The sequence below is a fragment of the Oncorhynchus mykiss genome, chromosome 6 (assembly GCF_057628025.1).
Source record: "Oncorhynchus mykiss isolate SJ-2025 chromosome 6, ASM5762802v1, whole genome shotgun sequence".
Classification (NCBI taxonomy): domain Eukaryota; kingdom Metazoa; phylum Chordata; class Actinopteri; order Salmoniformes; family Salmonidae; genus Oncorhynchus; species Oncorhynchus mykiss.
This window is the reverse complement of record NC_143027.1, coordinates 57,719,254-57,742,500: the sequence shown is the minus strand read 5'-3', so window position 1 is coordinate 57,742,500 and position 23,247 is coordinate 57,719,254. Positions and strand designations below refer to the sequence as shown.

Below are 23,247 nucleotides of genomic sequence, written 5' to 3'. Positions count from 1 at the left end.
TGTAGTCGAATCCAAAAATGTTACCGCTGTTTACATATTTCTCTCCGGAAAAACACCAGAGACTAGACAGAACCAGGAAGTAACACGGAAATAAACAGTGGGTTGTGCAAGTGCCCAGGGCTGTGTGTCTAAATTGCGCCTCTTCTTCGTGTACTTTCCGTCAGAGTAGACACTATGTTGCGTATTTCAAAGTTTGGAACGTGCATTGCGCATTCGTTCACAAATAATTGAAAAAATAAACAAATTGCACCACCATCTAACCCAGGGATGGGCAACTCAAGTCCTCGGGGCCTGGTTGGTATCACTTTTGCCCCAGACCCAGATAACACACGAACTCCAATAATCAACTATTCATGATCTTCAGTTTAGAATGCAATTCGTTTAATCAGCTGTGTTTTCTATGGATGGGAAAAAAACTGCGACACCTCTCTGGCTCCCGAGGACCTGATCCAACTGAGTGTAGAAAACATTAACACCACCTTCCTAATAGCGAGTTGTTTTAACAAGTGACATCGATAAGGGATCATAGCTTTCTCCTGGACCCACCTGGTCAGTCTGTCCTGGAAAGAGCAGGTGTCCTTAATGTTTTGTACACTCAGTGTATATACACCACTATCCCCAACACACCCCACCACCCTTTCCCACTACTTTGGCCAAAGCAGATCCTACACCAGGCCGTTGGCCTGGGAGGCTGGAACCCCATCTCTCAAAACCCCATGTAGTTCTTCTGCACTAAAATATCTGACACCCCAAAACTTCTCTACTGCTGCTACTACCAATTCAATCTCCTGGGATTTCATTTCCATCCGTGTGGTACAAATAATGACCATAGTAATAAACACCAAGAAACTGTTCAGGTCACTCTGTACTGGTCTACTACTCACAGGGATCCTCTCAGACTCCCTCACCCTTTGCCCACCATCCTCTTCTTTCCTCATTGCCTCAGCATATGACACATTCTGCACTGCTCTCACCCTGGAAACTTCAATCTGTCTCACTCGAACAGAACATTTCTGATCTCCAGCAACATTGCCACCCCCACAATTGAAACACTACATTTTTTTCCAGAGAAACTACGTTGCACCAAACATCTGCGTCGCACCAATTAATGGAACGCATCATAGACAATGGGGATTCCCAACTTCCGTCGAGCCAACTTAACACTCAACCCCAACCCAGTTATCACTCCTTTCAGCGGCGCTCTGCTCCGGAGAGCAACACAGGACCGGTGGCATGACACTGCTTTCATCCCGAGTCTTGAAACGCCCCCTCTCCCTCTGAGCAGCAGACACACAAGAAATCCCCCTCAGCATAGTTTGATTGAATTGACCGAACCCAACTCCTTCCATAAACGGATCATCCAAAAGGCATGGATCCACTTTCTCCATGAATTGTACTCCCACTGGGCCAGAGTCATCCAGGGCATTTTCCTGATCATTGGGGTGACTTGGCGCCTCACTTTTGTCAGGTTCAATTTCAAGTTCACTATCCGTCGACTGCTCAGTGTTTTCAAGTGTGTAACATGCAATTTTATCTCCTGAACTTGACCCAAAGGAGAAAGTCCTCGGCTTGTATTTCGCAGTCGGTTTGGGTTTGCACCTCGCACCCTTTTTTCTGCTTTTCTTGCCATCTGCCCTCTTCCTTGCCTGGGCCTCCAACATGAATTCCATCTCCATGTGGGACTTCAGGAACCTCAGTATCTAGCCACTGGTACTGCCATGCTCCCTTCCCGATCCTACATTGTAGTACAGTGTCGCCCAAATCCAACTGGGATTTGCGGCCAGATCGAAAGCATGCAGAAAAGATATTGAACTATATATATATATATATATTTTTTTTATATTACCATATTTGAGAACTAACAATCAAATAATGACTAGACAGTCAGGGAGAATCGAAAATGAAATAAAAAGGGCATTCATGACACATGCTCATTGGTTTTGTTGTTTGAGCAGAGGAACACAGCATTAGCTATGGCAAAATGCATAGATTTGCAGGAAATTAGCTTACAAACCGCAAAATTGTCTCTCAGCTCCATGCAAAACTGTGTAGAATTGCTGGAAATTAGCTTCAAATCTGCTAAATGTTCTCTCAGCGCAATGGAAAAATGTGTAGAATTGCAGATCATTAGCATTACAACAGCAAAATGTCTCTCCACTGCAATGATACCTTTCTAGCTATGACTATGTTAGAGTTAACTCTTCCTATTCCAATGTTCTGTGGGGAGGTCAAATAATGAAACTGTTTAACAAATCTATTCATTTAAAAAAGGATTACTTCTACTTGACAAGACATTACTTTTTTTTGTTCTAACATGTGATAGGTTGCCGGTTTGCCTTTGGCAGGGGTCCCTGTGTAGGAAAAGTTTGAAAAGCCCTGGTGTAGCCTAGGCTAAATTATTGTCTTTCGTGATTTAAAAGGTACAGGCGTTACACTGACCGAGACTCACATCCTTAAATTAACCTAATTAAATGACACAATAACAGACAGAACATTCACGCACATTATTTAAAAATGAACATTTTAGTTTAACAAAGTTGTGAATTTGCATTTTTGCAGACACTGCAGTGCTTTATTAGTTTGAACTAAATTAATACATTGCATTCATGGGATTTACCTTTTCACAATGTTTTTTACTCAAAACTACCAACTTCTTAGGGGGATGTTGCTGTTGCCCTATGGAATTCTCCTCTACTAGAAATAGACTATCAAGGAGGCAATCTGTAGGAGGACACCGACACAGAGCAGCACCAAAATAATCACAGCATTTTTACATGGTCACTAATAGCCTAGCCCTAGGTGGTGCTGTGTCATTTCTGTTTTGATGAGCAGACATGAGATTTTAGTGTCCCAACCCCCCCTCCTTCACACTCCACCTGCTTCCCCCCAGCCATCTTGCTTGTCTGGTTTTTCTACCACATAACAAAAGCCCAATGGACTGTTTCACTATGCCCTCATGGAAGACACGTGGGGTATTAGGCTCTACCACCAGCTCCCACATTGCCATATGGTGTGATGTTGATAGATTTCCCCTGCCAGTGTAAGCAGGTAGCCTATTGTGGCTAGGGGAGAGCCTATTGGTTTACTGGAAACCAGACTGGTTCAGTATACCACTTTAGGCCTGTCCTAATGTAATTGTGTGGTGTGTTTTGGTCATTTATGTTTAGAGGTATCACATGTTTAGGAGCATCACTTCAGGAAACAGCAGAGGGAGCACCCCCCTATCCACGTCGAAGGGACAGTAGTGGAGAAGGTGGAAAGTTAAGTTCCTCTGCGTACACATCACAGGCAAACTGAAATTGTCCACCCACACAGAGCAGTGAAGGCACAACAGCGCCTCAACCTCAGGAGGCTGAAGAAATGTGCCTTGTCACCAACAACCATGACAAACGTTTACAGATGCACAATCGAGAGCATCCTGTCGGGCTGTTTCACCACCTGGTATGGCAACTGCACCGCCATCAACCGCAAGGCTCTCCAGAAGGTGGTGCGGTCTGCACAACGCATCACCGGGGGAAAACTACCTGCCCTCCAAGACACCTAGAGCACCCGATGTCACTGGAAGGCCAAAGAGATCATCAAGGACAATAATCACCCGAGCCACTGCCTGTTCACCCCGCTACCATCCATATGCGAGGTCAGTACAGGTGCATAAAAGCTGGGACTGAGAGACTGAAAAACAGCTTCTATTTTTTTACCTTTATTTAACTAGGCAAGTCAGTTAAGAACAAATTCTTATTTACAATGACGGCCTACCAAAAGGTGGGGACATGGGCTGGGATTAACAATAAACAAATAACATTTAAATACAGGACAAAACACACATCACAACAAGAGAGACAACACTACATAAAAGAGAGACCTAAGACAACATAGCAAGGCAGCAACACAACACAACAATGTGGTAGTAACACAACATGGTAGCAGCACAAAACATGGTACAAATATTGGGCACAGACAACAGCACAAAGCGCAAGAAGGTGGAGACAACAATACATCACACAAAGCAGCCACAACTCTCAGTAAGAGTGTCCATGATTGAATCTTTGAATGAAGAAATTGAGATAAAACTGTCCAGTTTGAGTGTTTGTTGCAGCTCGTTCCAGTCGCTAACTGCAGCGAGCTGAAAAAGAGTAGCGACCCAGGGATGTGTGCTTTGAAGACCTTTAACAGAATGTGACTGGCAGAACAGGTGTTGTATGTGGAGGATGAGGGCTGCAGTAGATATCTCAGATAGGGGAGAGTGAGGCCTAAGAGGGTTTTATAAATAAGCGTCGACCAGTGGGTCTTGCGACGGGTATACAGAGATGCCAAGTTTACAGAGGAGTATAGAGGGCAGCGATGTGTCCTGTAAGGAGCATTGGTGGCAAATCTGATGGCAGAATGGTAAAGAACATCTAGCCGCTCGAGAGCACCCTTACCTGCCGATCTATAAACGATGTCTCCGTAATCTAGCATGGTTATCTGAATCAGGGTTAGTTGGCAGCTGGGGTGAAAGAGGAGCGAATACAATATAGGAAACCAAGTCCAAATATAACTTTAGCCTGCAGCTTTGATATGTGATGAGAGAAGGAATGTGTACCATCTAGCCATACTCCCAAGTACTTGTATGAGGTGACTACGGCAGGTTGCCTTGTGGTTAGAGCGTTGGGCCAGTAACCGAAAGGTTGCTAGATTGAATCCCTGAGCTGACAAGGTAAAACTCTGTTGTTCTGCCTCTGAACTAGGCAGTTAACCCACTGTTCCTAGGCCGTCATTGTAATAAAGAATTTGTTCTTAACTGACTTGCCTGGTTAAATAAAAAAAAAGCTCTAAACCCTCAGAGGTAGTAATCACACCTGTGGGGAGAGGGGCATTCTTCTTACCAAAACACACAACTTTTGTTTTGGAGGTGTTCAGAACAAGGTTATGAGTAGAGAAAGCTTGCTGGATGCTAAGAAAGCTTTGTTGTAGAGTATTTAACAAAATCCAGGGAGGGGCCAGCTGAGTATTAGACTATCATCTGCATATAAATGGATGCGAGAGCTTCTTACTGCCTGAGCTACACTGTTGATGTAAATTGAGAAGAGCATAGGGCCTAGGATTGAGCCGTGGGGTACTCCCTTGGTGACAGGCAGTGGCCGACACAGATTTTCTGACTTTATACACTGCACTCAGAGAGATAGTTAGCAAACTAGGCCAAAGACTCCTCAGAGACACCAATACTCCTTAGCCGGCCCACAAGAATGGAATGGTCTACCGTATCAAAAGCTTTGGCCAAGTCAATAAAAATAGCAGTACATCATTGCTTAGAATCAAGGGCAACATCATTGAGGACCTTTAAGGTTGCAGTGACATATCCATAACCCTAGCGGAAACCAGATTGCATACCTGAGAGAATATTATAGACATCAAGAAAGCCAGTCAGTTGATTATTGACAAGTTTTTCCAACACTTTTGATAAACAGGGCAAACTAGAAATAGGTATATATATCAGTTAGGATCAGCTTGATCTCCCCTTTAAATAACGGATGAACCATAACTGCCTTACAAACAATGGAAACCTCCACAGAAAGGAGAGACAGGTTAAAAAGGGTCAGAGATGATAGGGGAAGCAACCTTAATGAAGAAAGGGTCTAAACCATCTGACCCAAATGTTTTTTGGGGGTCAAGTTGAACCTTTTCACACGTACCAACAAAAGCCTGTAATCATTCTACAGTGGTCCCTACCGGTGTGATTAGAACGCTTATTTAGAACGTCCAGTTTCAATTGGCGCAGTAATCAGCATTTGGAGCTGGCCACACTTTTTTCACAGAAACATTTTTCACAAACACAGTGATGTCCAGAATGTGACCAGTTTATTTTTTGGATGCAATGTTCAGACATTCACAGAAGTTGCTACAGCAAAACACAATCATCCAAACTGCAAAATGTAGGCTACATTTGTCCTAGCGCTAACTGAGGAAAGATTTACATAACACAAGCAGTCATATTTTTATAACTCTCAACTGACAGAAACTACAATACGAATTAGCTAATAGCAATTACTATTTATAATCACTGGTGATTTGACCATTGATCGAAATAATTGAGCAAAACACTTTCTAGAAATCAAAAGTAATCTGATGGGTAGTTTGTGCACTCCAGCATGTTTGTTTTTTCACATCAACCAAGATAATAAGAGGAGACAAGATGAGTTTGGTCTGTTTATAGTATGCATGTTGAACGGGGGAGGGGGTGGGGGGTGTCATCTACGAAAATACTTGATCTGCACAAACATTAGTGAAGTGTGTGGACTCTCCTCGAAGAGAGATGTTTGTCCAGCTCAGTAAAGCCTCAAATATAAATAATCTGCAGCGCTGAAATAGGCTACTTCTATATAGATTAATGAGGCGGAACACACCTCAATTCAAACTGTTGTTAGAAAATGCAACTTGTTAGAAAATAATTTGAAATTGACAAGTTGAAACATAGCTTATAGATAATTAGCAGGCAGTGCGTGTTTACTGTCCTGTTGGAACAGTGAGTGCATTCTGATGTAATACAACTCACGCTGGGGGCGACCATTAGAAATATTTGGAACTCATGTGAGGATAACAGCGAGGAGAATAGCCTTAACTGGGTGTTTGGAGACATACCTTGTGGGATTGGTAATACTCTGAGAAGGATTTAGGGAGTCCCGTTGCTTCAGAACTTGGTCAGGTGGTTTAAGCATGTCCCAGTTTAGGTCACCTAGCAGGACAAATTCAGACTTGGTGTAAGGTGCCAGGAGAGAGCTTAGGGCAGGTAGGTACAGGCCAGTGCTGATGGAGGACTATAGCACCCAGCAACAGTCAACAGAACTATTTGAAAGTTTAATGCTTAAAACCAACAAATCAAATTGTTTGGGGACAGACGTGGTGGAGACAACCGAGAACTGAAGGTGATCCTTGGTAAAGATTGCCACTCCCCCACCTTTGGAAGATCTGGTTATAACCTTTTGATCAGCAAGACAGAAAGGCTAACATCAGTATTCAAAACACTATTCCTTAACCACATCTCAGTAATGACCAACACATCTGGATTGGAGCTGTGAACCCACACTTTCAATTGATCCATTTTAGGTAATAACCTTCTAGTGTTAACGTGCAGAAAACCCAGGCTTTTACGAGAGCAGAAATCAGTGATGCAGATATGAGAGCACAAGTCAGTATTGGGGCTAGCAACAGTAGATGGGCTAGGGTGTACATGCACATTTCCAGATATCATCAACAGTAATACAATCAAGGCCCGACATAGCACAGGGAGAGCTCTGCAGTGCTGATTTATGACATCTGAATGTGCATCAGATGGCAACAAGATTATATTGTACAGGAATTTCATTAGGTATCATGAATACAAAACTGTCGAGAGGTGGTTAAATAGGATGGGAGGCCAAAAGTCTGTAACCAATAGAGAGTCAGAGTCCCAAGTGTGGGAACAAACATAGTCTATCGCATGTTTGGGTAAATAAAGTTTGTAGTTAACAAAGCATGCAGGAGTCATGAGGCAAATAGCAAAAAGCACAAGAAATATATAACGACTTGGGGCTAGCCATTGTAAATTCAGTCACTTGCCCCAACAGTGCTTGTGTACTGGAGGCGAGTGAAAGCTTGGGAGAGAGGGGGGAGTGTGGTGGGGTACAGGCCAGGGCAGACGGTGAACAGATCGCCATGTGGAATCCAAGCTGCAGTGCAGCAGGCAACTGGAGTAGGTGTCACACCCACTTGGGAGAAGCTTTTATATCTGGAGGGAGATTTCTTGTAGAAAATGCCAGTGAATGGTCTTTGAACAGCAGGAGGGGGCTTCATAAGGGTGCTTCAAAGACTCCTGCCACTTGTTGGGCCCAAAGGCCTCGACATCTTTTACTTCATACCTCAGTGCTAATTGAAGTTGTATCTGGTCTGTCCTTGCAAGCCCTGCAGCCTTAACTCAGTCTTCAGTCCCAATAAAGTAAAATATTTAATTGTAATGTACTTTTTTTTCCTTTTTCGTATTGGCTTTCAAAATAGCATCAGACCAAACACTACTCACTCAGTTCCAGGTTGGATGGTGTCCTCAGGTCTCTGCTGTTTGTTTGCTAGAGCACCCTCCGTATGGCTTGGAAAAGGAAAATTTAGTAGCAGTAATCGTTCCGGTTAATTTTGGTAATAATTAGGTTGTAGGTCTGGAGTTTTGATCTGGAACAGGCAGAATGGTCAGGCAGGCGGGCTCAGAGTCTGAACAGGCAAGGGTCAAAACCAGGAGGGCAAGAAAAAGAGAAACTGGGAAAAGCAGGCGCTGATAACAAAAATGCTGGTTGACTTGACAAACAAGACAAACTGTCAATGAACAAACAGAGAACACAGGTATAAATACACAGGGAATAATGGGGAAGATGGGCGACACCTGGAGGGGGGTGGAGACAATCACAAGGACAGGTGAAACAGATCAGGGTGTGACCATAGGCGGAAATCCAAGGGGGGACAGGGGGGACACGACCACCCCATCCTGGGGCAAATATGATTTGTCCCCCCCAATATATCACTGTAAACATAACTATGTAATTTCAATAATATTAATATGCAATGAAAGCACTTGTGCTGATTATAGACACTTAATAGCACGTTTTTAAGTTTCAAAAGATTGCGACCCCCCGCCTTTTGTCTCACAATGGTTTGATCCACTGCCTCCAGCAGCGGCACATGATGCAGGTACTGTGCATGTGTGGGAATCTTACATAGTGTGTCAGACACAACGGTTACCAGTCTTAATTTTTGCTGCATTAAATTACAGGTCACTCTCTGTGTTAGCTAGCAGTTAGCTGATGTTCGCTTGCTAGCCAGCTACAGTAACATCAACCAGTGTTTGACTCAAATTCAAATAGCTGCAATGAGAGAAGATAGCAATGCAATGTAGTGTAGTGTTCCTTATTTGGCAAGGTAACAGAGGGTTTGTGTCTACCGTCTGAAAGGCATTCAATGCACATACAGTGGGGAGAACAAGTATTTGATAACCTGCAAAATCGGCAGTGTTTCCTACTTACAAAGCATGTAGGGGTCTGTCATTTCTATCATGGGTACACTTCAACTGTGAGAGACGGAATCTAAAACAACAGAAAATCACATTGTATGATTTTTAAGTAATTAATTTGCATTTTATTGCATGACATAAGTATTTGATACATCAGAAAAGCAGAGCTTAATATTTGGTACAGAAACCTTCGTTTGCAATTACAGAGATCATACGTTTCCTGTAGTTCTTGACCAGGTTTGCACACACTGCAGCAGGGATTTTGGCCCACTCCATACAGACCTTCTCCAGATCCTTCAGGTTTCGGGGCTGTCGCTGGGCAATATGGACTTTCAGCCCCCTCCAAAGATTTTCTATTGGGTTCAGGTCTGGAGACTGGCTAGGCCACTCCAGGACCTTGAGATGCTTCTTACGGAGCCACTCCTTAGTTGCCCTGGCTGTGTGTTTCGGGTCGTTGTCATGCTGGAAGACCCAGCCACGACCCATCTTCAATGCTCTTACTGAGGGAAGGAGGTTGTTGACCAAGATCTCGCGATACATGGCTCCATCCATCCTCCCCTCATTACAGTTTAGTCATCCTGTCCCCTTTGCAGAAAAGCATCCCCAAAGAATGATGTTTCCACCTCCATGCTTCACGGTTGGGATGGTGTTCTTGGGGTTGTACTCATCCTTCTTCTTCCTCCAAACACGGCGAGTGGAGTTTAGACCAAAAAGCTCTATTTTTGTCTCATCAGACCACATGACCTTCTCCCATTCCTCCTCTGGATCATCCAGATGGTCATTGGCAAACTTCAGATGGGTCTGGACATGCGCTGGCTTGAGCCGGGGGACATTGCAAACGCTGCAGGATTTTAATCCATGACGGCGTAGTGTGTACCTAATGGTTTGCTTTGAGACTGTGGTCCCAGCTCTCTTCAGGTCATTGACCAGGTCCTGCTGTGTAGTTCTGGACTGATCCCTCACCTTCCTCATGATCATTGATGCCCCACGAGGTGAGATCTTGCATGGAGCCCCAGACCGAGGGTGATTGACCGTCATCTTGAACTTCTTCCATTTTCTTATAATTGCGCCAACAGTTGTTGCCTTCTCACCAAGCTGCTTGCCTATTGTCCTATAGCCCATCCCAGCCTTGTGCAGGTCTACAATTTTATCCCTGATGTCCTTACACAGCTTCCTAGTCTTGGCCATTGTGGAGAGGTTGGAGTCTGTTTGATTGAGTGTGTGGACAGGTGTCTTTTATACAGGTAATGAGTTCAAACAGGTGCAGCTAATTCAGGTAATGAGTGGAGAACAGGAGGGCTTCTTAAAGACAAACTAACAGGTCTGTGAGAGACGGAATTCTTACTGGTTGGTAGGTGATCAAAATACTTATGTCATGCAATAAAATGCAAATTAATTACTTAAAAATCATACAATGTGATTTTCTGGATGTTTGTTTTAGATTCCGTCTCTCACAGTTGAAGTGTACCTATGATAAAAATTACAGACCTCTACATGCTTTGTAAGTAGGAAAACCTGCAAAATCGGCAGTGTATCAAATACTTGTTCTCCCCACTGTAACTAACGTGAGGTTAATCCAGTCAATCGCACCATAGCGATGTTGTTTGATGTTGGCAGGGTTCACACAGAATAGCTGAATTTGCAGTGCTGGCGCCCAAACTAAAGCAAGCGTTTGCTAGCTAGCTAGTACCTATTCCATTTATATGGCGTCGTCAAAGATGGAATCTTTGCTATCGTCAGTTTATTCCAAGATCAGCATGCAGCTGTAGTGCTTCGAAGTGCCTGTGTTCAGGTTAGCGATAAACTGAACTCCAAACTGAACAGAACTACACTCTCTTCTACCATTGTCTTAAATATATTTAATGTTCTCGTTGCAAAAGCTAAATTGTCGGTAGGGGACTTTGAAGCACCTGTGTGCCAATCTTAGAGTAAACTGACGATAGCAAAGATTATAGCAAACACCACAGAAATGGAAATTGGTGCTCGCTAGCTCTGCAAATTCAGCTATTGTTGGAAGCCAGCCAATATAAAACAAACTATATTAAAATTACAAAAGGTTGCAGCATACGTTGTGTAAATGGTGAACTCATACAGCTGTCAACCCTTGTCACTGCAATCCGTTTCACATTTGCTAGCTAACTAGCTAGCTACCTTTAGATTGAAGCCCATATAGAATGATAGAAGATAATAGATGATAGAAGCCCATCTCTTCCTGTAAATAACCTGCACACTGTGTGTGTGTGTGTGTGTGTGTGTGTGTGTGTGTGTGTGTGTGTGTGTGTGTGTGTGTGTGTGTGTGTGTGTAGCCAGCCAGGTAGAAAAATGGCAGAAAAAATATGGACATTAGAGTATTTTTCAGTAAACCAAAACGCAAAGTAAGAACCCCCTAGTAGATGAATATCTCAGACTAAAATGTTCATAAGAATGAAGAGAAATGCTAATGGAAATGTTTCAACATGATGTCATTATGCAGAGCAGGCAACAGATGGCACACAGACAGTAGAGCTGGGTACAGATGGGCAGGGACAGACTGGCAGAGACAGGGAGTCTCAGGTAAGTTTGTTGAGTCTTTGTTTGGCAACATCATGAAAGGTTCTCTCTTTTTTAGACTTGTAAAATTGGGACATAATTGGAAAATGTCATGGATACCCCCACTGTCAACTTAAACTGGTGACTGAACTAAGATTTGTTTAAGGCAATGGTGTTGCTGTTGTGATTAATTGAGTTGTTTTGGGTACCGGTAGTTAGGAGTGTGGCAAACACCTTATTTATTTTCTAGGAGATAGAGTCAGTGAGGGTGGTGAAAGGGAAAGAGCCAGCGAGAGAGACTTCAGAGGACAGTGTCACAGCCACGGCAGGACCAGGTGTCAACCGTGTTGCCAGCTGCACCAGTATAGGGGACAGTGTTACAGCCACGGCAGGACCAGGTGTCAACCTTGTTGCCAGCAGCACCAGTATAGGGGACAGTGGCACAGCATTGTCCAGTTACCTCAGTGATGGCACATAACCATATCAGCCACACCCACAATTTATAGAACCATCGTTCATTACACTTTATTTAACGTTCCCCTTGCAATTACACCAGGGACCACGGACCCCTGTTTGAGAACCCCTGGTGTTTAATATAATATTTGTCATTTTGTTTAGTAGTTTTTAGTACATGACAGTACATGTTGTTATTTTATCTTATTTTTATTTACAATTGCATAATTTGTGTGACATACTTGTCCATAGCTGCTGTTTGAAGTGTTGAGACACTGACTGAACAATAAATGCGTATTTTTGAAGGATATTTTTGTTGATTTGTTTGGGTTATTCATTGAAGTAGTTCTTTCGCTTTTAGAACTGTACTTATTTTGAATGTTTTGCTCTTGTAAAGTTATTGTAGTAGACTCAGGCCAGTGGCACATATTTAATGACTTTATAAATGTATCAGAAAAAGTCAAATATAAAGGTCAATTCAATACGGAGACCAACTTTGATGGTTCTCAATGGAGAGTCTTTTAGATTTACGAAAACTGCACCCATACAGTACCATTACCACCTACTGGCCTTTCTTGGTATTGCTGGTTGTAAATACAAATACCTGCATACATACTGGACTGATAAGGAACACTGCTATAACTATTATTAGTAGTAGTATTATAATTATTTAAACATTTGGGACAACCCTTCAGTTAACTACTGTAGCTATCAATTTTCCAGTAGTAGTAATTATGGTTCCTCAATATACATTTTAACATATTACAACGTTGGCTGTGTTACAGCACTACTTTTGGTGTCCCCCTCAGAAAATGTCCTGTAATTGTCCCCTCCAAAGTTGATATCAGATTTTCGCCCCTGTGTGTGACAGTTACATATGAATAATGTTGTATAAATGTGTTATGGAGGTTATTATGAATGATACTGCAACATTCACCAAGGAGTTTTGAAAGGTTTCATGAAGGTGTTTGGTATGCATTATGTATACCCCCTTCATTTAAAGTGTTTACCAAAACACACATACTGGTACCAACACATACAGACTCAACATGTATTACAAACACTCACTTGCCAGTAGAGAATTGCCAATGCCATCCTCCTCTCTTTCGTGTTGACAAAAGGGTCAATGACTCTCTTTTGTTGTCCTGGGCTACCAGGCTAAAATGCTTGATCAATAGCCCAGCTTCATGGGCAACGTTAACATTAGCCTACTACATCTAGCTACATATTGAACTTCCATCCTCTCAGGCCAGGGACAATGTTTGAATGTATGGTTGGATCAGAGCCGCCATTATGATCATTGGCCAGTATGGAGAATTAAAGTAAAACCACAAGTCCAAATCTCTATTTCCATCCATATCCATGGCTAATTTAGGAAAGGGACAATTTTATCTGCCTAGTTAGCCACCAGAGGACAACAACACAACGGGATGCAACAATTCAAGTTTTTTCTGTCAATTCATTTTTGCTTTTGATGTGATTGGTGTGAAGCCAAATTCAAACTGGCTTCCCTTGACCCTTTCTTTTGGTGTGCCAGGACAATTCACAGTTGAGCTCACTCAGTTTAGCTCAATGCTGACTGGCTATTATTTTATTTATTTTTTCCTTGAAGTTCTTGATGATCAGAGAAATGGTTGATTTAGGTGCAATCTTACTGGCAGCAATATCCCTGCCTGTGAAGCCCTTTTTGTGCAAAGCAATGATGACGGCACGTGTTTCCTTGGAGGTAACCATGGTTGACAGAAGAAGAGCAATGATTCCAAGCACCACCCTCCCTTTGAAGCTTCCAGTCTGTTATTCGAACTCAATCAGCATGACAGAGTGATCTCCATTTCCTCACTCACACCTGTATTAACAAGAGAATCACTTACATGATGTCAGCTGGTCCTTTTGTGGCAGGGCTGAAATGCAGTGGAAATGTTTTGGGGGGATTCAGTTCATTTGCATGGCAAAGAGGGCCTTTGCAATTAATTGCAATTCATCTGATCATTCTTCATAACATTCTGGAGTATATGCAAATTGCCATCATACAAACTGAGGCAGCAGACTTTGTGAAAATTAATGTTTGTGTCATTCTCAAAAGTTTTGGCCACGACTGTAGGTGTGGAGTAAACTTGTCTGAGAGCTTAGAACTGAAGACCTAGATTATGCCTATACTTAAGCTTATCAGCGTGATGCAGTCTTGTGGCTTGAAGAAGACCTACGTTAGAAACCAGTCTGTCCTGTTGGTGACGTGACCCAGATTTGTGAGGAGGAGGTGAAATGAGGGGTGGAGCGTAAAACATGCCTTTGTGTTGAGTAACATGTCTTGATACCTAAAGAGGATAAAGTGGCAGGCCAGTAACTGGAAGGATGCCAGTTTGAATCCCAGGACTGACAGAAACAATCTGTGGGATGTGAACCAGACAGTTGCTGGTGTCCTGGGGCCTCTTGTTACCTTGCTGAACTATGCTGGTTTAAATTCTGGGTCTGATGGGAAAAATCTAGTGAATGTGACCCTGCAACTGGAGGTTGCTGGTATCCAATCTTAGATGCTATCTCCTGCCGTTGTAACTCAGTTGGTAGAGCATGGTGCTTTCAGTGTCAGGGTTGTGGGTTAATGTCATGTATTGTCATGTTGTGTCTTGTTTCTGTCCTTTCTCTTCACCCTGTCTCCCTCTGCTGGTCGTACTAGGTTACCTTTTCTTCCCCTCTTTCCCCCAGCTGTCCCTTGTCTTCTCTAACTACCTCGTTCACCCCTTTTCCCACCTGTTCCCTTTTTTCCTCTGATTAGGTCTCTATATCTCTCTCTCTTTCTGCTTCTGTCTTTGTCGGATTCTCGTTTGTGTTACTCATGCCTGAACCAGACTATCGTCGTGTTTGCTGCAACCTTGTCCTGTCGGAATCTGCCGGTTCATCTGAGCCTACGTGTGTTTCGTCATTAAAGAAACTCTGTTTTGTTAATTCGCTTTTGGGTCCTCATTCACGCACCTGACAGAAGAATCCGACCAAGAATGGACCCAGCGACTTCGGATCCTCTCCACTCTGCCGTCGAGATCCAGGGAGCGATGCTAGGCAGACACGAGCAGGAATTGTCTGCTGCTCGACATGCCGTTGAGACCCTGGCCGCCCAAGTCTCCAACCTCACAGAACAGGTTCACCATCTCCGCCTCGATCCACCGGCCACTTCCAGGGCTTTCGAATCTCCGGAGCCCAGAATCAATAACCCGCCGTGTTACTCTGGGGAGCCCACTGAATGCCGCTCGTTCCTCACCCAGTGTGATATTGTGTTTTCTCTCCAGCCCAACACTTACTCCAGGAGCACAGCTCGTATCGCCTACGTCATATCTCTCCTTACTGGACGGGCTCGTGAGTGGGGCACGGCAATCTGGGAGGCAAGGGCTGAGTGTACTAACCAGTATCAGGACTTTAAGGAGGAGATGATACGGGTTTTTGATCGTTCTGTTTTTGGGGAGGAAGCTTCCAGGGTCCTGTCTTCCCTATGTCAAGGTAATCGATCCATAACAGACTACTCTATTGAGTTTCGCACTCTTGCTGCCTCCAGTGGCTGGAACGAGCCGGCTTTGCTCGCTCGTTTTCTGGAGGGTCTCCGCGCAGAGGTAAAGGATGAGATTCTCTCCCGGGAGGTTCCTTCCAGCGTGGATTCCTTGATTGAACTCGCTATTCGCATAGAGCGACGGGTTGATCTTCGTCACCGAGCTCGTGGAAAGGAGCTCACGTTCTCCGTTGCACCCCTCTCCGCATCACTACCATCTTCCTCTGCCGGCTCGGGTGCTGAGCCTATGCAGCTGGGAGGTATCCGCATCTCGACTAAGGAGAGGGAACGGAGAATCACCAACCGCCTCTGTCTCTATTGCGGTTCCGCTGGTCATTTTGTCACTTCATGTCCAGTAAAAGCCAGAGCTCATCAGTAAGCGGAGGGCTACTGGTGAGCGCTACTACTCCTGTCTCTCCTTCAAGATCCTGCACTACCTTGTCGGTCCATCTACGCTGGACCGGTTCGTCAGCTTCCTGCAGTGCCTTAATAGACTCTGGGGCGGAGGGCTGTTTTATGGACGAGACCTGGGCTCGGGAACATGACATTCCTCTCAGACAGTTAAGGGAGCCCACGGCCTTGTTCGCTTTGGATGGTAGTCCTCTCCCCAGGATTCAGCGTGAGACGCTACCTTTAACCCTCACTGTCTCTGGTAATCATAGCGAAACCATTTCTTTTTTAATTTTTCGTTCACCTTTTACACCTGTTGTTTTGGGCCATCCCTGGCTAGTTTGTCATAATCCTTCTATTAATTGGTCTAGTAATTCTATCCTCTCCTGGAACGTCTCTTGTCATGTGAAATGTTTAATGTCTGCTATCCCTCCTGTTTCCTCTGTCTCTTCTTCACAGGAGGAGCCTGGTGATTTGACAGGGGTGCCGGAGGAATATCACGATCTGCGCACGGTGTTCAGTCGGTCCAGGGCCACCTCTCTTCCTCCACACCGGTCGTATGATTGTAGTATTGATCTCCTTCCGGGAACCACTCCCCCCCGGGGTAGACTATACTCTCTGTCGGCTCCCGAACGTAAGGCTCTCGAAGATTATTTGTCTGTAGCTCTTGACGCCGGTACCATAGTCCCCTCCTCCTCTCCCGCCGGAGCGGGGTTTTTTTTTGTCAAGAAGAAGGACGGGTCTCTGCGCCCCTGCATAGATTATCGAGGGCTGAATGACATAACAGTGAAGAATCGTTATCCGCTTCCTCTTATGTCTTCAGCCTTCGAGATCCTGCAGGGAGCCAGGTTTTTCACTAAGTTGGACCTTCGTAACGCTTACCATCTCGTGCGCATCAGGGAGGGGGACGAGTGGAAGACGGCGTTTAACACTCCGTTAGGGCACTTTGAATACCGGGTTCTTCCTTTCGGCCTCGCTAACGCTCCAGCTGTCTTTCAGGCATTAGTCAATGATGTCCTGAGAGACATGCTGAACATCTTTGTTTTCGTTTACCTTGACGATATCCTGATTTTTTCACCGTCACTCCAGATTCATGTTCAGCACGTTCGACGTGTCCTCCAGCGCCTTTTAGAGAATTGTCTTTTTGTGAAGGCTGAGAAGTGCACTTTTCATGCCTCCTCCGTCACATTTCTCGGTTCTGTTATTTCCGCTGAAGGCATTAAGATGGATCCCGCTAAGGTCCAAGCTGTCATTGATTGGCCCGTCCCTAAGTCACGCGTCGAGCTGCAGCGCTTTCTCTGCTTCGCGAACTTCTATCGTCGTTTCATCCGTAATTTCGGTCAGGTGGCAGCTCCTCTCACAGCCCTTACTTCTGTCAAGACGTGCTTTAAGTGGTCCGTTTCCGCCCAGGGAGCTTTTGATCTCCTCAAGAATCGTTTTACATCCGCTCCTATCCTTGTTACACCTGACGTCTCTAGACAGTTCGTTGTCGAGGTTGACGCGTCAGAGGTGGGCGTGGGAGCCATTCTTTCTCAGCGCTCCCTCTCTGACGACAAGGTCCACCCATGCGCGTATTTTTCTCATCGCCTGTCGCCGTCGGAACGTAACTATGATGTGGGAAACCGCGAACTGCTCGCCATCCGCTTAGCCCTAGGCGAATGGCGACAGTGGTTGGAGGGGGCGACCGTTCCTTTTGTCGTTTGGACTGACCATAGGAACCTTGAGTACATCCGTTCTGCCAAACGACTTAATGCGCGTCAGGCGCGTTGGGCGCTGTTTTTCGCTCGTTTCGAGTTCGTGATTTCTTATCGTCCGGGCTCTAAGAACACCAAGCCTGATGCTTTATCTCGTCTCTTCAGTTCTTCAGTAGCCTCCACTGACCCCGAGGGGATTCTCCCTGAGGGGCGTGTTGTCGGGTTGACTGTCTGGGGAATTGAGAGGCAGGTAAAGCAAGCGCTCACTCACACTCCGTCGCCGCGCGCTTGTCCTAGGAACCTTCTTTTCGTTCCCGTTCCTACTCGTCTGGCCGTTCTTCAGTGGGCTCACTCTGCCAAGTTAGCCGGCCACCCTGGCGTTCGGGGTACGCTTGCTTCCATTCGCCAGCGTTTTTGGTGGCCCACCCGGGAGCATGACACGCGTCGTTTCGTGGCTGCTTGTTCGGTCTGCGCGCAGACTAAGTCCGGTAACTCCCCTCCTGCCGGCCGTCTCAGGCCGCTTCCCATTCCCTCTCGACCGTGGTCTCACATCGCCTTAGATTTTGTCACCGGACTGCCTTCGTCAGCGGGGAAGACTGTTATTCTTACGGTTGTCGATAGGTTCTCTAAGGCGGCTCATTTCATTCCCCTTGCTAAGCTTCCTTCTGCTAAAGAGACGGCACAAATCATCATCGAGAATGTTTTCAGAATTCATGGCCTTCCGTCAGACGTCGTTTCGGACAGAGGTCCGCAATTCACGTCTCAATTTTGGAGGGAGTTTTGCCGTTTGATTGGGGCTTCCGTCAGTCTCTCTTCCGGCTTTCACCCCCAGTCTAACGGTCAAGCAGAACGGGCCAATCAGACTATTGGTCGCATCTTACGCAGTCTTTCTTTTCGTAACCCTGCGTCTTGGTCAGAACAGCTCCCCTGGGCAGAATACGCCCACAACTCGCTTCCTTCGTCTGCGACCGGGCTATCTCCTTTTCAGAGTAGCCTCGGGTACCAGCCTCCGTTGTTCTCATCTCAGTTCGCCGAGTCCAGCGTCCCCTCCGCTCAGGCTTTTGTCCAACGTTGCGAGCGCACCTGGAAGAGGGTCAGGTCTGCACTTTGCCGTTATAGGGCGCAGACTGTGAGAGCTGCTAATAAGCGTAGAACTAAGAGTCCTAGATATTGTCGCGGTCAGAGAGTTTGGCTCTCCACTCAGAACCTTCCCCTTAAGACGGCTTCTCGCAAGTTGACCCCGCGGTTCATTGGTCCGTTCCGTATTTCTCAGGTCATTAATCCTGTCGCAGTGCGACTTCTTCTTCCGCGATATCTTCGTCGTGTCCACCCGGTCTTCCATGTCTCCTGTGTTAAGCCCGTTCTTCGCGCCCCCGCTCGTCTTCCCCCCCCCCCCCCCCATCCTTGTCGAGGGCGCACCTATCTACAGGGTCCGTAAGATTTTGGACATGCGTCCTCGGGGCCGTGGTCATCAGTACCTAGTGGATTGGGAGGGGTACGGTCCTGAGGAGAGGAGTTGGGTTCCCTCTCGGGACGTGCTGGACCGTTCGCTGATCGATGATTTCCTCCGTTGCCGCCAGGTTTCCTCCTCGAGTGCGCCAGGAGGCGCTCGGTGAGTGGGGGGGTACTGTCATGTATTGTCATGTTGTGTCTTGTTTCTGTCCTTTCTCTTCACCCTGTCTCCCTCTGCTGGTCGTACTAGGTTACCTTTTCTTCCCCTCTTTCCCCCAGCTGTCCCTTGTCTTCTCTAACTACCTCGTTCACCCCTTTTCCCACCTGTTCCCTTTTCCCCTCTGATTAGGTCTCTATATCTCTCTCTCTTTCTGCTTCTGTCTTTGTCGGATTCTCGTTTGTGTTACTCATGCCTGAACCAGACTATCGTCGTGTTTGCTGCAACCTTGTCCTGTCGGAATCTGCCGGTTCATCTGAGCCTACGTGTGTTTCGTCATTAAAGAAACTCTGTTTTGTTAATTCGCTTTTGGGTCCTCATTCACGCACCTGACAGTTAAATTCCAAATGGAGACCATTAAAATAAATATGAAAATGTATCCACTCAGTACTGTAATTTGCTCTGGATAAGAATGTCTGCTAAATATGTAAAATGTTGTGCCCTTGAGCAAGGTACAACCACAAAATGGTTCCAAGGTGTAATCTTCTTAATCTCAGGGGAACTAACGCAAGTCTTCAGGTCAACATGCACTCAACATGAAACTACCAAACCACCTCTGTTACACTTCACCCCCCTTTGACTTCCCCTTCCTAGAAGAGACCCATCCTGGTACAGACTCGATTCTAACCCGGGTCTCAAGCAAGGTTACTCATCATGATACACAGCCTGTTTTGTGTTTGGTGTGTCAGGGGTTGGATAATGTGACATCAAAAATACCAGTTCCAGTTGTACATTGAAACCTTTTTTGTTGTTGAAAATCTCTGTCCAATGATGTCATGACTGGTTTCATAAAGGTGCTATGAATGACTATCTATAATCAAGTATAATGTTACCTGAGAATGTGTGTGTGTGTGCGTGTGCGTGTGTGTGTGTGTGTGTGTGTGTGGTCATCGCAGGGGCCAACAGGCGGAATTCCATCAAGACCGCCACAGAGGCAGCCGATATAGCCTCTAAGTCTGTTTTACTGTTAATTGAGATGATCAGGACTATCATACTTTCTTGTATGTTTGTGACTTTAGTTTAAAAAAAGGGGTGTCATAACTAGGTCAATTTTGGAACGGAATGAGAAATGTTTTGATATAAATTTCATGTTCAGTATATCTTATATAACAAGTAACAAGTACACACACACAGTAGTGTTTGTAATTGGTTAGTGGTGGTATGTGTATCAAATTGAGGCAAGAAATACATACAAACATTGATTTTGGTATGGAGCTCGAGTACAGCTTGCCATACAGTAGCAGAGAGAATAGTCTATGAGTAGGGTGGATGGAGTCTTTGACCATTTTTAGGGCCTTCCTCTGACACCGCCTGGTATAGAGGTCCTGGATGGCAGGAAGCTTGGCCCTGGTGATGTACTGGGCCGTACGTACTACCGTCTGTAGTGCCTTGCAGTCGGAGGCCGAGCAGTTGCCATACCAGGCAGTGAAGCAACCAGTCAGGATGCTCTCGATGGTGCAGCTCTAGAACCTTTTGAGGATCTGAGGACCCATGCCAAATATTTTCAGTCTCCTGAGGGGGAATAGGTTTTGTTGTGCCCTCTTCACGATTGTCTTGGTGTGCTTGGACCATGTAAGTTTGTTGGTGATACGGACACCAAGGAACTTGAAGCTCTCAACCTGCTCCACTACAGCCGCGTCGATGAGAATGGGGGCGTGCTCGGTCATCTTTTTCCTGTAGTCCACAATCATCTCCTTTGTCTTGATCACATTGAGTGAGAGGTTGTTGTCCTGGCACCACACGGCCAGGTCTCTGACCTCCTCCCTATAGGCTGTCTCGTCATTGTCGTTGATCAGGACTACCACTGTTGTGTCATCGGCAAACTTAATGATGGTGTTGTCATGCCTGGCAATGCAGTCACGAGTAAACAGGGAGTACAGGAGGGGACTGAGCACGCACCCTTGAGGGGTCCCCATGTTGAGGATCAGCGTGGCGGATGTGTTGTTACCTACCCTTACCACCTGGGGGCAGCCCATCAGGATGTCCAGGATCCAGTTGCAGAGGGAGGTGTTTAGTCCCAGGGTCCTTAGCTTAGTGATGAGCTTTGAGGGCACTATGGTGTTGAATGCTGAGTTGTAGTCAATGAATAGCATTCTCACATAGGTGTTCCTTTTGTCCAGGTGGGAAAGGGCAGTGTGGAGTGCAATAGACATTGCATCATCTGGGATGGAGTTGGTCTAGGGTTTCTGGAATAATTGGTGTTGATGTGAGCCAGCCTTTCAAAGCACTTCATGGCTACAGATGTGAGTGCTACTTGTTGGTAGGCTTTGGGCAAGTTACCTTAGTGCTCTTGGGCACAGGGACTTGGGTGGTCTGCCTGAAACATGATGGTATTACAGACTCAGACAGGGAGAGGTTGAAAATGTCAGTGTAGGCCTCCCGGGTGGCGCAGTGGTCTAAGGCACTGCATCGCAGTGCTAGCTGTGCCACCAGAGACTCTGGGTTTGAGCCCAGGAACTGTCGCAGCCGGTCGTGACCCGGGAGGTCCATGGGGTGACGCACAATTGGCCTAGTGTCGTCCAGGTTAGGGAGGGTTTGGCCGGTAAGGATATCCTTGTCTCATCGCGCACTAGCGACTCCTGTGGAGGGCCGTGCGCAGTGTGTGCCCTGCGGCCCTGCGGGCTTGTGAATGTTCGGCTAGCCAACCACACAGCTACAGTAACACAATCACTTCAAGCTAGCCCCTGGAAAGACTGCAAATTAGCTGCGTTTTGTATTTTTTGTATATATCCATAAAAATGATGCCAGCTGAATCAAGATTTAGACTGGCTGAGAAACGCTGCCTTCCTGTCTGTCCCGACTCACGACACATTCATTACTATGGGACAGCAGGAGATCGAATTTGATTATTGAAACAATCTTGCAAATGTTGGAGAGACAGAAAGCAAGGTTTATGCAAATCTCCGCTGTTGAAAACTAAATGGTAGTCTTTAAAAATGTGAGATAATGTCTAGATGCTTTTTATAGTGAAGATCAAGTTCATAAATTGCTTGGCTGGCCTGATGAGACAATGGATTGCACAGTCAGAGTAAATAAGCATTTTAATGTCATAGGTTTAGCTGGTGGCAACTTGTGAAATAGACACCGACTGGAATGCGGTTTTACCAATCAGCATTCAGGATTAGATCCACCCATTGTATAAATGGCCAATATACCATGGCTAAGGGCTGTTCTTATGCACAACGCAACGCGGAGTGCCTGGATACTGCCCTTAGCCGTGGTATATTGGCCATATACCACAAACCCCAGAGGTGCCTTATTGCTATTATAAACTGGTTATCAATGTAATTAGTATAGTAAAAATACATGTTTTGTCATACTCATGTTATACAGTCTGATATACCATGGCTGTCAGCCAATCAGCATTCAGGGCTTGAACCACCTAATTTATAATGACCAATATACCACACCCCCTTCGGCCTTGTTGCATAATTATAGTTTGGAGACCCTTGTGTACATCTCCCAAAGTTTTTGTAACATGCCTGCTATTGGTTGATATACGGAATTGGTTGTACAGTATACATGTAACGCTCGTCTGTGGTGGAAGAAGAGGAGGACCAATGTGCAGCGTGGTAAGTGTCCATATTGATAATTTATTATCATGAACACAAAAACAAAATAACGAGAACGAACAAAACGAAATAGTCCTGTCTGGTGATATGCACAAAGACAGAAAACAATCACCCACGAAACACAGGTGGGAAAAGGCTACCTAAGTATGATTCTCAATCAGAGACAACTAAAGATGGCAGGGGGCGGCAGGGTAGCCTAGTGGTTAGAGCGTTGGACTAACCGGAAGGTTACAAGTTCAAATCCCCAAGCTGACAAGGTACAAATCTGTCGTTCTGCCCCTGAAAAGGCAGTTAACCCACTGTTCCTAGGCCGTCATTGAAAATAAGAATTTGTTCTTAACTGACTTGCCTAGTTAAATAAAGGTAAATAAAAAAAAGTTGAAAAAAGACACCTG

At 45.4% G+C, this 23,247-nt stretch overlaps 1 protein-coding gene across 3 annotated transcripts in view; it reads right to left on the bottom strand.

Annotated features, from left to right (window-relative positions):
• Positions 1 to 188, bottom strand: part of LOC110526223 (apoptosis regulator BAX) — an 8,478-nt gene extending 8,290 nt beyond the window's left edge. Inside the window, exon 1 of one of the 3 annotated variants that reach the window (XR_016496957.1) lies at positions 1 to 154. This exon is cut by the window's left edge and continues 197 nt beyond it. The gene's annotated coding sequence lies outside the window, so the exon portion shown is untranslated. The other 2 variants (XM_021607009.3, XM_090239350.1) reach the window with 2 other exon arrangements.
• Between the last annotated feature and the right edge of the window lie 23,059 nt (positions 189 to 23,247).